The sequence below is a fragment of the Bidens hawaiensis genome, unplaced genomic scaffold (genome assembly GCF_021521415.1).
Source record: "Bidens hawaiensis isolate Kalapana, Puna unplaced genomic scaffold, B.hawaiensis_p1.1 tig00013983_1, whole genome shotgun sequence".
NCBI classification, from domain to species: Eukaryota; Viridiplantae; Streptophyta; class Magnoliopsida; order Asterales; family Asteraceae; genus Bidens; species Bidens hawaiensis.
Genome location: NW_027492197.1, coordinates 306 through 16,204, shown reverse-complemented (window position 1 = coordinate 16,204; position 15,899 = coordinate 306). Strand labels below are relative to the sequence as shown.

Below are 15,899 nucleotides of genomic sequence, written 5' to 3'. Positions count from 1 at the left end.
TTAACGACTATTGTAACACGTAGTATCATGTGCTATGAACAATCACCGTCTCACCTTGACGTATTCCGCCGTCGGTTGGGGTGTGACAGTTAGAAACTCTTGTTAAAGCACAGTGTGTTTATTTTATAAAAAGTGGTAATTATGGGAAGAATGAGTAAGATTTGTAGCTAGATAAAAAAGTTGTTAAAAAGTAATGAAAAATTAATAAAAAAATCATAAGTAAAAATTTATTAAAAAAACAAAAAAAGTAAAAACATAAAAATGTTTGCACCGTCTTTCTCGTTCTCAGAAAATAATAATAATAATAATGTTGAAGAAAAAAATCGTTGTGTCTTTGTATTTATTATTGTATTTTTTTTGTTTATTTTCATTATTAATTGTGTATTTTTTTTCTTTGGCAATGTGTCTTTTTTTCTTAATATTGTGTTATATTACTCAATATTGTATTATATTTTGTTCGTCATTGTGTTATATTTTACGACCTATTGTGTTTTTTTTATTTATAATTGCGTTTTTTTGTTTATTTTCGTCATTGTGTCTTTTCGTCGTTTTTTTTTGGAACGGGAATGACTCGAGAAACATTTTAGTTTTGTTTTTATTTTTTGTTATTTATTTGTATTAGTTATGATTTTTATTTTTTGAATACTTTTTTAGAGTTTTTTTTATGACCACGGATCTTTCTCACGCTTCTTATTTTGTCTCCCTTTGCATTTTTACTTTTCCCATAAAATAAAGCACAAACTAAAATATTAACCATGAAACTGCAGGTAGATTTGATAAATAATACCTACACAATCAGCAACCATCATTACACCGACCCCAAAGACATTATGGGGGCGTTTTGACTTCAAACCCTTTCCCACCGTTACGTACAAATAAGTGAATAACTGAACATCTTATTTTAGTTTCATTTTCTTTTAATCTTAAACTCACATCATGCTTGTACATTTGTTATGCACCGTGCTTATAATGTGACTTGAATCCTCACTACTTAAAAAAATCATCGTTTTAACACCTTGATACCATTTACTAACAATAGTTATAAAAGGGTTGTGACCAAGAGCGTAACTTCTCCACAACCGAACTACTGATTTGAAAATTAACAAAAACAAAGTTTTTCTTTTAACTCTAAAGTTACTTTCATTAACTTAACAAGTGTTTCAATGTTACGAAGTCTTTTAGTTAACAAAAGCCTCTCCCACCGTTGTGTACAACACGGGTAGGTGGGGTCACAACTTGGTTGAACCAATAGAGAAGGTAGGGGGTACTGTGAAACCTGTGTATCCAGTTGATTTTGTCACATGCTAACTAATTAGTCTAAATCAAAGTGAAGTGCGGCCCCGCATCAATTCCTTTGAGTTTCATTCTTACATAACAAACTCAGTAAGCCGGCCGGTATCATTACTAACACAAATCTAATATGAAAACCTGTGACTTAATAACAAAATGAAATCTTGCACAAGCTGTAACCTATTCCAATTGACATTCTGGAGCCAGCTTGTGATTTTAAAACATCAAAACGCCTCAAACAAACAAGTAACAGAGAAAATATCTGAACCGGATTCAGGTTCAATCTTGGTGTTCCAAACTCGGTTTACAAGTAAATAACCACCAAAATCCAACTCAAAAAACATCAACCATCCTATGAAAATATAAAATCTTCAAAACAACCAATGATAAACATACAGATTCACCGACCCGAATAGGAACCAACCACAATGCATGCCAAGCGGGCCGGTCAAAATCTTTCATGGATACAAGTAGTCAAGATTGATTCACCACAAAATCAATCATAGCTAGCATTTAAAAACTTTAACAGCTGGTTACGGTTATCTTCTGCCTTCTTATCCTCCTTTGTCTTGTCAACTTTTAATAAAATCTATCAATTAAAACACAAATAAAAAAAGCATGTGAAGCACTCATTTCAAATTCAAATATTAATAGCCCGGAACTTTATGATGGACAAAACTCACCTTTTTACCAGACACTACACTGCGATGGACGCCATCATCTTTGTCACGACCCAGGAACTGTAAAAAGACTGATTTTGTTAAAAGACAGCAGAACGTGCATGTTTTGTGTATTCATTTCTTTAGTCAAAACTGGCTTTACATTAATGACCATGGGTCAAGTTGGGTCCATATTTTTTTGCATTTTACTTTGAAAGTTGTATTTGCCAATATATTACACGTGAACTAAAATTATTGTCTTGAGGTTAGCAGTAGCAAGTCCTAATCATTTACCTATATAGGCGACAGTTATTAAATGCGATAGGCGCACTCAAGGCGCATAGGCCTCGCCTGGGGCCTAGGCGCAAAAAAAGCGAGGGCCTGGTAAAAAAAGTGCACTTAAATAAAAAATAAAAATTATATTATGTATATGAAAAATAATATTATTCTTCAAATAAAATAAATAAAAGCTACTATATAACATTTAATATCATCTAACTAGCACCAAAAGTTCTAAAATAGTCAAGATTCAAATGTAATTCCAAAACTTGAATAACAAAATGTTGAAGGTAGTTCCTTTTACCTCTCCTAGATCTAAGTTTCAATAACACTCGTGTTTCTTTTTTCCTTCTCATGTTCCTGTCCTAAACAATGCCAAAGCGCTCGCCTAGGAACTAGAAGCGCATTTATTGAGCATTGTCTGAAAAATGGGCCTAGGCGCAAGAAGCGAGGGCTTTTAATAACTATGATAGGCGATAAATTAAATGTGTACTAAAAGCTAGTGTCTAGTGGTTGCAAGTCTTAATCATTTACCTACAAAATGGATTGAATGGGTTATTGTTAATAAGCATAGGTTATAAATTAGCATCCTAATTTTAGACACTTTTTACATGATCATGTATCAGGTCTTTGTTCAAGAATTTGACTATGGTTGTTAATAGTTTCAAACATCATGTTATTTTGGTAGTTTGGTGACCAACGAGCTGGCAATCTTATTTACATGGCACACTAATGATGTTAAAGTGGCTTTTGTAGTAGATATGGCAAAAAGAATTAAAAAAAAGCTCAACATTTAACTTAATCTGTAAAAATGTAAAAAGAGGTTATCTTATTAGTCTTTTAATAACTCTTCTATTTATATACTTTAAACAACTCTTACATCAATTAAATAAATTATAACCAGTAAAACTCCCTCACGCGTTGCGGCGAGAGTCCGATTGGTATCGGTCGGTTCATTATGATAGATGTTAACGCATGTTTTACATCAACCTAAAAGCATAAAGAATTAAAAAAAAGAATTAAAAAAAAGCTCAACATTTAACTTAATCTGTAAAAATGGAAAAAGAGGTTATCTTATTAGTCTTTTAATAACTCTTCTATTTATATACTTTAAACAACTCTTACATCAATTAAATAAATTATAACCAGTAAAACTCCCTCACGCGTTGCGGCGAGAGTCCGATTGGTATCGGTCGGTTCATTATGATAGATGTTAACGCATGTTTTACATCAACCTAAAAGCATAAAAAACATGTATCGATAACGGCTCCAACAACACCCATGCCAGTGCCGATGTTGTCTTGATAAAATAATAGGCAATACTATATAATATATATATATAGGAGAGGGTTAACGTACAAATGAAATTAACGTGCTAAACATGAGAATCAAGTAGAGTAATTATGTAATTACATCATAGAGTAATTACGTAATTACTCTACTTGTATATATAATTACTCTATTTGATTCTCACGTTTAGCACGTTAATTTCATTTGTATTTGATCCAAACCCTATATATATATAGGTCATTACCTCATTAATGAATAACATTAAAGTTATGGGCTAAATAATCACTTCAATAGAACACTAATTTTATTCAAAAAATCTTGCTCATTTTTAGTTTATTAAAAATAAAAAAACGATCGCCTAATGTGCCTAAGCGCAATTTTCAGACGAGGCGCAACCATACCGCCTAGCACCATCAAAGGCGCTCTTATGTTAAGTTTTCGGCCAAATTCCTGCCACTTTTTGGCGAACTTCTGCAAATTATTGCCAAATTTTGTCTGGGACAGATCTGTGGCCGCATCACTGGAGAGCAGAAGTTGAAGATGAGAAAACTAAAGAAAGGACTTTGGCTTAAAAGCTTACCCTTAAACAGTGTTTTGCAGAAAAGCTGCAGAAAGGACTGTTTCAATAGTTAACAAAATTCATTTTTCTTTCAAAATAATTTGAATTATTGTAGCAAGTACACGACTATATATGTTATTTATTTTTTTAACAGCTAATTTTTGTTATTATTTCTCTTAACACAGATTATCTTAGAAGGTATAATTTTGCTTTGAAACTAGTCAAATGACTTTAACATCTAAGCATATTAGTTCTATAAATATAATTAGAGAGTAATATTAATTTTATATACTTACAATATATATTTGTTATTTTTTTCCATGCATAACATATTTTATTTTATTTTTCATTTAAGTATGCTTTTTTTCCCTCAGACCCTTGCTTTTTTTTGTGCCTAGGCCCCAGGCAAGGCCTATGTGCCTTGAGTGCGCCTAACACCTTTGAAAATTATGAAAGGAATTGCTCTTCAATGGTACCGATGGTATGTCAAAGTGAAAGGACTGCTAGCATTTGTGTGTGTGTGTGTGTGTTGATGATCCGTCAGAGTACCTCTCACTCTTGAAGGAACTAACGACTGTGGCGGCCTATACCGAAGCATTCGAACGGTTGTCCAACCGCATCAACGGTCTGCCGTGTGTGAATATGGGTTTGATTAAATAAATTATGGCTAAAAAGTGTCTTAAATTTTTAGACATAATGCTATACATTGACACATGCGGAAAAATAAAGAATCCAACATCACGCTCAAAAGAAAACACACATACAACACCATGTGCAAATTTCGTTTTTTACGCAAAATCTCTTTTTATAGCCCAACATTGTCGCTGTGTTCCTGAGTTAAATAAACAAAAAGCAAAGGAAAGAGAATTAAGAGAAAATAAGTGAGTTGAATGTAAAGATTTAATTAACTACCGTGTTCTCGAGTTCGAAGGAAACGGAAACAAAAGTAAGATGTGTTAAAAATCATTTCATTCCAAATCTCTCCAATCTGGGAAGATTTGGAATGAAGGAAATAAGCTTGATTTTCCTTTCATATCTCCCAACTTGTTTCACTAAAAAAAATGTGGAACATTATTTTTCCTAACATTCTCCCAAATCATTTATTTTCCCTCGTTAAATGAGACTCGAAACATAGCATGTATGTACACACACACATACTGTAACCAAAAACTAACCCTTGGCATAATGGCTAAGTGCAAAAACCCAACCACATGATCATAGGATCGATCCTCGATTCCTCCCCATAATTAGTTTTCATTTTAAAAAACATTTTCTTTTCCCTCCTTTTTTTTGAACGGCCAACAAACAGAGAATTGCCTAGTTACTTCGTACGGGTGACCCAATGGCAAGAGGCCACAGCCAGCTGGCCAACCCAGTCGTACAGAGTCCTTAAGCGCCTCCAAATTATCTCCAGTTACGAGAAAAACCCACCCGCCCGAAGGCTCAATGGTGGTAAAACCCGAACGCTCTTAGGATCGAACCGAAGATCACAAAGATCCCAGTTTTCTTCCATTGAGCCCCTGATGTCCCCTCCAAAGTGTTGCCGGTTGGATTTGACCTGAGTCTCCATTGAGAAACTTATGATTCTTACCACTAGTATTCTACAAGAAAACAGATAGCCTAATTAAGTTTTATAAAAAAAAATAGTTATTTTCTTACTTAACTATTTACCTTTAAAAATCATTTGATTGTGTAATTGCTAAATTTTACATATAAACTGAGTTCTTTCCTACACGCATATAAGTAATTACTTCTCAAACACCTTAAAACATATATGGTAAATGAATATAACTGTGAATTCCTCGACGATGCAACAAACATACATTTAACTAATACACTTAAAGCATATATTTTACATGAATATAGTAACTTGAAATCCGTTTGGCGATGCAACAAAAATCATGTATATTAGTATATTATTACAAAACATAAAAGATTATTAGAAAAGTATTACGTTTAAGTTGTATTTGAACGTTCATATATATGCTTCAGTTCTTAAATTCAAATTAAAAAACCTAGTAAAAATTAAATTTTACTCAAGATTCAAAAAACTAAGATTTATGTTTAGGAAAAACTAAATCAAAATCAAAATCAAAAAAGATTCGAACTAAAAAAAACAAAATCAAACTCAAAATCAGAACTAAAAGAAACTAAATTGAAATAAAAAAACTATCAAATATGCAAATCTAACTCGATCTTTAGCATGTATATCTAACAAGTAAAAGAGTTGAGAACATAGTTGTCAATAGTGAATAGCAGCAAATAGCGACTGCTATTTTGTGTTTAACGATAAAGTAGTAGAAAATTTTATAAATATAAAAAATAGCTATTTATAATATATATATATATATATATATATATATATATATATATAATGTCAATTTTAAACTTTTTATGTATAGATTTATAAGTTTAAGAATTAAATGTAAAGTAGTAATAATAGAGGGGGTTAAATATTGAAATACACAACTAATTTTTAACTTATTACGTTAAAATTTATAGGTTTTAGGAACTAGATACAAACAATTGAATAATAAAAGGGGTTAAATGTTAAAATACCTAAACTTATTTAAACCTAAAAAACCTAAAACGAAGTTACAGCCGCTATTCGCAGGTTACGCAGCCAGATATTCTTCTTTGTTTCCAACAAAAACTGCAGCTCCGGCGCCGAAATCCGCTATGTTGTCGCTATTTGGCCGCCAAGTAATCTGCAGCGACATATGGCCGATTCGCTATGAAGCGCGCTATAGCGAGTGCTATTGTCTCTATTGACAACTATAGTTGATAAATTAACTTAAATGACTAGCTCATAAATCAGAACTCTAAAACCACATCCAAAATTAAATTAAACCCTTGAAAAACATGATTAAAACAAAAACAAAACAAAAAAAATCAAAACTCCAAAATTCAACTCAAACACAACACCAGAACTGGAAAAAAGGATTTGGCGTCCAAGTATTTTTGGTATGGCGCTAAAGAGGGTCGGTTTAACATAGTCGTAGCAAAAAAGAGAGTGCAGAGGTGTGTATGTGTGTTTATTTGTTTAATGTTTGTGTTTTTATTTGTTAATAATAATAGTAATAAGCTAAAGGGTAAAAAATAACATATATAACTCCACAAATTATACTTCCCATGTAATTGATGTTTCGTGCATCCATTACCATAAGTACCATTATAGCACATTAATTGAAACTTTAATACCTATATGTGAAAAAGTTTAATCCCTAGCCATATATGCACAAAAATAAAAGCAAGTTGCTATTCTATATCAGTTTCCCTATTTCAAAACTTGACAAAAAAATATAGCTTGCAAGAAGTCAGCCGAAAATGTATCAAGGCTAATACTAGAGAAAAACATAGATTATATTTTAAAAGCGTAGTTTTATACTCGTTTAAAAACTTAACTACCTCTAAATTTCTTTAAAGGAAAAAGCTAGAAGTTATTGGCGGGTCAACCCAACTAATCTAACCTGTTTTGACCCATAGTTCCAACCTACCTCGTTGATGGTAAGATAATTTGAAAAATGAAATCAAAGTTAGATAACTTGCCTTAGAGAGTTGAACAGGACTGCTACCACCATCCTTCTGGTTCTATTAAAGCTCCCATTGCCAGAACCAAACCCGAGCCACAACAACATCCAGACATTCATTCATCATGTCACAGACCCCAGCTCCATTTCGAAGAGCCAATTCATGAAAAAGGCAAAAAGTATTATAAGCACCTTATATATCCAACATTCAATTACCATAAATATATCTCAAATCTAAATATATAAAACAAAGAAATGAAGCACTGAAACAATGACCTACCTCCTTTACTTTACGCTTATCGTGTTTGCTTTGTTTAGCCTTCCCCTTGTCTTTATCCCTCTGATAAAACAAAAAACAAAGACGTTAAACAATATGACACAATGGTTGACTGTTGACCATAACCGTGAGAGGATATGCAGTAATTGACCTTTCTGTGTCGACGTTCGTGTTTATGCTTCCTTGAGTGATTGCTTGATCTATCTTCACTTTCAGATGAACTGTCACACGCAAATTCAACATACTTCAAACATTTTTTAAGCCATAACTATTAATATAGCATATGCAAAACAAACAATAAAAAAAACAAAACAAAACAAAACTTTGAAAACAATGTTTTAAACCCAAAATTAGTGAGACAAATGGAGGAAAAATAAACTTAAATACATAGCACAGTTTCTTACATCACATAAGCATAGAAAACCCTAGGCTATGCAGTTAATGCGGTAAAAAATCAGATATCGCAATATTTAAGATATAGGTCATCGCGGTGGGATATCGGTAATTTTAATATCATGCAGATTTAGCAATTCAATATACTATCCTACCATTAACAAGTTAACCTCTTGCAACAATTGTAGAATATGGCAGTATTATCGATATTTCACATGGGGACCGATAACTGATATCCCACTGATACGGACTGCATAGACCTAGTTCTAACTTGAGGCATGAATAAAAGTTGAATAAGCTATTACAACCAACAGCAGCATCACAATAATTTTAAGAATATGATAAAAACCTAGGTCTAGATCCATGGCAGAATATAAATACGTATGAAGCTATCTAAAACATCCTCCTATTAATAATAATAAAGGTGAAATTAGGTTACCTGTAGTCGTCGGATGAAGGACTACGCCTACGGCGTCGTTTGGTATGCGAACGGCTTTTCTTGGAGACCTTAAGAGAGTCCTTTTCCTTTTTGTGCTTATCTTTACGGCGGTGTGATCGACGGTCTCGATCGGAGGAGGATGAGGAAGATAGATCGGCGGAGGATGAGGATGAAGATGAGGTGGAGGCGGCCATGGATGAAGATGACAAGAGGAAGCGTTGAAGATTGATTGGAATCTGAAAAACAACCCTTGACTCGAATGACGTCGACGAACCCTGCAGGAACCAGCTCGGTATTGTAACGAATGTTTTAAAAACCGTTATTTTCATATTTAGTCTAAAAATGGTATAACCGGTTGAACCAAAATATACCGGGATGTTCAACCGGAAATAATTTACTTTGTAATTCCATTTCATATGTATACAATTTCAATTCAAAAAATAATCCAAAAGGATATTAATAAACATCGCACTTGAACCAAATATCACACATGAACAATGGTCGAGTTAGATCGAAGGTTTGTACTCTGTATTCGAATTTCGAAATCAGTCAGTTATAAAAGATGTAAATAAACCAACATTGGATTTGCATAATACAAAATTGGTTAATTAACGAATTGTTAGTTACCGTGTTTACTCGTTTCAATTTTATCTTGCTATGTTAAAAGTCATTTTTAAAAAATATTGGCCGCAAAAAATATAAAAAATCTCTTGGGTTTAAAACCGGTTTGCCGGTTTAAACCGATATTTTTGAAAAAAACCAACGGTTCGATGTTCTAGCAAACCGTCCAAAAATACCGAACTTTAAATACCTGTCGCCTTACGAAAATCCGGTTTAACCGGTTCAGCCGGCCGGTACGTACCGATTTTTAAAACATTGATTGTACCTAAAGGTTTGGTATCCGTATTTGTAATGAAAATATGTGGCTCGGTCGGTACCAGTTCCGTAGAGTTGACCAATGCAAAAATTCAATAAATATTGGTGGGATCTCAAATTTCGAAAACCAATTATATATATATATATATATATATATTAAAAACCAGATTTTAACAGACTCACAAACAATACTATTCATCATCTTTGAATTCTGTCCACACACGTGTGTTCATCACAAACCAGAGCTTTTCACCATTCCCCTGACGCACCTTTCTATCTATCTCTATCCTCTCAAACATCCATCTTCATCGCTTTCTCACTTAAAACTCACACACTGCTCTGCTCCAACACGCCTCATTCAATCAGGTACCTATCTTCTTTTGCCACCATAATTCTCTGTCAGTCGATGTCTTGGGCGTGCGTCATCTCTGCTTTGACCATGTCGTTATCTTTATTTTAACTTTACGGCAATCAACCTCATTAATTGGGGTTTTTTTCCTCCTTTCTAATGGTTTTTTGGATTTGTGGTTTTGTCAACGGCGTCCGAGTTACTCAAGCAGCTGCATCTTCGGCAAGTATTTTTGCTGCAAACATCTGTTTATTATTTGGTGGGAATCGAATTCAGGTTACCAAACCAAAAATCGAATACCTAATCTGGTTTTGCTTTAAAAGCAACCGATAGGGAAATTTACAAAAAATTTAGAATCATTTAGTTCAGATGTAGACTTTCAAACTGTTACCAATGCATCTTTGATAATGGCCTGCTGATTATAAGATCATAGAAATTAGTTGACGTCCAGATTTGTCTATTAAATATATGTTTTGGTATTACCTATCATCAAATTTGTGAAAAACATAAAAGATTTTATAACACCATTCATTCAAATACTCTGTTCCTTATATTTTTAAACGTTCGGTTTACCTGCTTGATCTCTCTCAGATTTAAGTGTTATTTGTGTTCATGTTTTGTGCTTAAAAATTCAACCATTAAGGTCTTAAATGTGTTGATTTGGTCTTTTTGGCAGGTGGATCGTACTTACAAGGTAAGGCTTCTGTTTTCAGCTATTAATCTTTGAGTAAATGTTTATTCTTTTTCTTGACATATAAGGTGAATATTGGTCTTTTCATTTAAACTTTTTGCCTTTATTTAACTTTGTAAGTGTGTTTAAAGTAGTAACTTTGTGTGTTGATTTTGCCCTGAATCGTTAATCTTTAACTACATGTTTATTATTTTTGTTGCCTTATAAGGTTAATATAAGTCTTTTGCTTTAAACTTTCTTTATGTATTTAACTATGTAAGTGGATGCATAAATGTCTACTAATAGCAGTAGGAAACGTTCATGTAACATAACCAAATCGACTGCATCATTGTCTTCGTCTCCACGGTATGTTGGTTACACTACCATCGCACAGTCCGTACGTGGTGACTCTATACTTCGTGCTTCTTCTTCACGTGTGTCAACATATATCGACCTCGGCGACTGTCGCTGCGTCTGTGAGTTTTGCGGCGCCTGCTTTTGGTATGATGAACGTTCTGTTTCGGCATCCCGTAGTGGTCGCCCACGGTATAACCAATGTTGTAAAGGCGAAGATGTAAGGCTTCCGTCTTTCAGTTCATATAGTTCAGCTATCGTTCAACTATATGACCAACCTGAATTTCTTTCAAACATTTGTGCGCATAACTCTATGTTATCAATGACTTCCTTTGGCGCTAAAGTTGACCACTCAGTAAATATGTCTTCTAGTCCTTACGTTTTTAAAATAGAAGGTCAAGTTCATCATTGGCTTGGAAGCCTGTGTCCTCCTCCTAACGAGAAGCCTCGGTTTCTACAAATGCACATCTACAACACCGATAACGAGGTTTCTAACAGACTTCATTTCTTTAGCGACGAGGCAGAGTCTCCTCTTCGTCATGAGATCGTCTCACTGCTCATTAACGAACTTGAATCTCGAAATGAACTGGTCAAACTATTTCGTACCGCAAGAGACATGCCAGGCCACTGAGATGCCCACATTCTCTATTCCTTTGTTTGCTGGTCAAACTAAACAATGTTATGACGCACTTATAAGCAACTGCATTGGCGCTATTATTTCCGACGATGACCCTTCATCTAACCGTTATGGCATTGTCATTCGCTACAAGGATAGGCGTCCACAAAGAATAAGTAAACTACATATATTGTATATGCCACTAAAGTATCCATTACTGTTTGTCTATGGAGAAAGTGGACGGTCTGCGAGGCTTGATTAAATCGGCATTCTTTAGATAGTGAAAAAAATCTAACAATGAATATGTATTACAACTACCAACAACATGATCGCGAAAACCTTCATACTTTACTTCTTAGAGGTGGTCGCTTATTCCAACAGTACTTGGTAGACGTATATGTGTGTATAGAAGAAAGTCGTCTAGATTACGTAAGGCAAAATCAAAGCACATTCAGGACCGAATTCCTGCAAGGAGTTAACGACGCTATTCAACGTGGTGACACCCGGCGGTAGTGACATTGGGAAAAGAATGATTTTGCCTTCGTCTTTCACCGGCGACCCTAGGTAAATGTACAAACATTATCAAGACGCCCTTGCGATATGCAGAGTCCATGGAAACCCCCCAATATTTTACATTTACGTGTAATGTCAAATGGCCTGAAATCGAAAGACATGTTTCTCAATTCCCATCACTTAAAGAACAAAACCGTCCGGACATAATTGCTAGAGTTTTCCAAATGAAAGTTAAGTCGTTGGTAAACTTTCTAAAGGCATAAAAGCCTTTTGGTCAGGTTGCAGCTTATTTGTACACCATCGAGTTCCAAAAAAGAGGCTTGCCACACTGTCACTTCTTATTATGGGTTACAGAACCACATAAGATCCGTAACACTGAACAACTTGATAATTTCATTTCTGCTGAAATACATAACCCACTTACTGAACCTGCATTGCATAAAGTAGAGATTGAGTTTATGATACATGGTCCGTGCGGTATCATACAGCCTAATGCACCATGTATGAAGTCTGGATGTTGCTCCAAAAACTTTCCAAAAGATTATCATTCGACTACTGTCTTTGATAAAAAAAAAGGTTACACCCAGTACAAAAGACGTTCAATAAGTCACGTGTTCAAGAAAAATAGTGTTGATGTTGAGAACAGCTATGTGGTTCATTATAATCGTGTTTTGTGCTTGCACTTTCATGCTCACATAAACGTTGAATATTGTGGCTGGAATATGCTCATAAAGTGCTCGTTCAAGTATATATCAAAAGGTGCTTACCGTATACGGTACTCCATAACCAAACGATAAACACCAACTTTGATGCACCAAGTACTAGCACCCCTCAAGTAGATGAGATTTCTAACTTTGTTGACAACCGATTTATCTGCCCACATGAAGCGTCCTGGAGGATCCTCAACTTCCTAATCCACAACAGATATCCTCCGGTACAGGCTTGGCTGTTCATTTGTAAGATATGCAAAACATTTGTTTCAGAGATGAAGATAGCCTTGAATCAGTTTTTAAGAATCCATGTTTAAAGAAAACTACATTAACGGTATGGCTACGAAACAATCGTCAAGTGTGACACCCGGTAATTTCCCAACCCCTTAAACTAAGTAATCAACCTAATAATTAGGTGATTGTAAATATTATGCGCGCCATGTTAGTCAGCGCGTGCATTTGTTATGTGCGCCCTGCGCGAGCGCGCTATGTTAAGAATCAGCGCGGGCACATTATGTGCGCCCGGCATATGTTAGAATCAGCGCGGGCATTTATGTTTGCCCTGCGCGAGCGCGCCATGTTAGTCAGCGCGTGCATGTGTTATGTGCGCCCTGCGCGAGCGCACCATGTTAAGAACCAGCGTGAGCATATGTTATATGCGCCATGCGTGAACGTATTGGCCTTATGTTTTCATGTAACTTAAACGTTATGTTGTCTATGGGTTGACCATCCCCGCATGATGCTAAGGCGGGTGCATCCTACATCGTTTATGCGCGTGCGGAAGGGAACTAACCTACCCGCATGGCGGGAACGTTGAGAGCTAGTTTGTCTGAAGCTCCAGGATGGAATTGACTTCAACATGACTGATCACTATGTTGAAATACCAAAACCACCTGGAGAATCTACAAATGAAACTCAAATGTCCCTAACTGCGAGAAGGTTACGCACCTACCCGCAGCAAAGAAATGTTCTACACGCAGGAAGCTATGCGCACCAAGTTATACGCGCAGAACACTTAGTCAAAATAATCAGATTTAAGGAAATTGTCCCCGCCCAAAAGAGGACGGTTGCGTGTTTCAGAAAACTTCTACTTTTTACTGTACACTGTCTAAAGCACTGAAAAAGCAAACTGTAAAAGTCAACTGCCAGCCACCCACTCTCACCAACCACAGCCCTGCATGTCCTGTCCATATCAAATCAGAATCTTTAATCTACTTTTCTATTTTTTTTTAATAAATAATAATAATTTCCATACTTTATCATCATTTCAAAAGATTACAATTCCCTAAAGCAAGGGATTATGTTCCCTTGAGTTTGCCTATAAATTTGTAGCCTAAATTATCACCCAAAACACACTTCAAAGAACTACAAACTTGCACTAATCTTTTCCCAAGCATCCATTGTTTCCAGCTCCGATCCTGTTACTAGGTAAGCCTAGATTATAACCTTGAGATCTACTTTCCAACCCTTGTATCTTGATCTTAATATATATAATTGTTATTTAATCGTATTCTAGACCTTCGATTCCGAGGCCAACACCAAGAAAACCCGAATCTCGATTAATCCCTTAACAAGAACCACAGGTGAGTCCTCACAGCCCCATTTTTACTGTTTTCACTATTTTAAGCTGTTTTCGGGGCGAGGGACACGTACTTAAATAATGTTTTATCATGGTATATTTACAAGCTAAGCAAACGATTACGTGTTTAAGTTATGTTTCATGATGAGCAATGCGAACAGTTATCTATGGTTTTTCGATGATAGTGCACCAGATTCGAGTAAGTGATCACTTTACCATTGGAACTCTAAGGGTAGGGACTGCTGGTTTGATCCGCCCACTCGTAGGGGTCGCACCTCTTACACAGACGAGTGCCTAGCACGGGGCAGTACTATGGGTTTGAGCCCGTTCGTAGAGGTCGCTCCTCTTACGCAGACGAGCGCCTTGTTTTCCGGCACAACGTCCGCAGCGTAACCCGCGGGACGGTATTACAGCATATAATCGCTCGTAGTGGCAAGCGCCACTTACACAGACGAGCACAGTTTTCCAGAAGTGTCCGCGCGTAACCCGCGGGACGGTATTACGTTATTTTAGCTCGTAGTGGCAGCGCCACTTACACAGACGAGCACAGTTCCCAGAAATGTTCGCGCGTAACCCGCGGAACGATTTTATCAGAATATGTTGATAGAACTATGTTTTACCAAGCATGTGTTTTAATGATGCTAACAGAATTATGTTTCAGAATGATTATGATGCAATACGATTTATCAAGTTACTAAAACTTGTGAACTCACTCAGTTTATACTGATTCAAATGTTTTTACGTGTCTTTCAGGAGATAACTAGGTAGCGCATGGAGTCACACTTAGAGCACCACACGCTGAACATCTAAAACAAGCTTTTTGGAAGATTTTGGTTTTATCCCCTCGATGCGCACGGTTACCCGCCGCGCAAGGGGATATGGCGAGAAAATCTTCAGTTTTTGTACTTGGATGTTTTTTATGTAATCCTTAAACAATGTAATGTATTTGTATTAAACTTCTCATGCGCAATAAAAATCTTTGAATGTTTTGCAATGGCCCGTGCTTAAGTATCAATCCCCACTCGCGCGCGCCCGGCTGTTTCCGCCGCTCAGGGCCGGGTGTGACAGATTGGTATCAGAGCACTGGTTATAGCGAACTAGGAAAAGAAGTTTTTAACCTAGACTATAACCTTTGGGGAATCGCATGAAATATTTTTCAAAGAATATTTTCAAAAGAAAAAAAATCACACACGCACTTAGGAACACGGGTCACAGTGTCTAGAGATAAGAACATTATGTGCTCTGAGTACATGCGCTAAGTTTGTTGTATTTTCTTTTTATGAAAGAATGCCTCCAACCAGAGCCAAGGGAATTACCATGACACCCGAGGAGCTCGCAGAAATAATCGCGCAGGCGATTGCAACGCATGAGGCCAGCAAGGCCGAATCTAGTCAGGGTCGCCAAGAGAACGAGACCCCAGAACCCGAATCAGGAGCCTTGGACAAAGGATGCTCCTATAAAACATTCATGGCCTGTAGGCCTTGGCCGTTCAAAGGCACCGAAGGAGCCATTGGGC

At 35.9% G+C, this 15,899-nt stretch overlaps 1 long non-coding RNA gene across 1 annotated transcript; it reads right to left on the bottom strand.

Annotated features, from left to right (window-relative positions):
- Positions 1-7,492: 7,492 nt before the first annotated feature.
- Positions 7,493-8,109, bottom strand: LOC143545577 (uncharacterized). The gene is made up of 3 exons (XR_013137453.1): positions 8,036-8,109; positions 7,888-7,947; positions 7,493-7,748 (listed from the first exon to the last, which is right to left on the bottom strand). It is a non-coding gene; the product is annotated as an uncharacterized LOC143545577 (long non-coding RNA).
- Between the last annotated feature and the right edge of the window lie 7,790 nt (positions 8,110-15,899).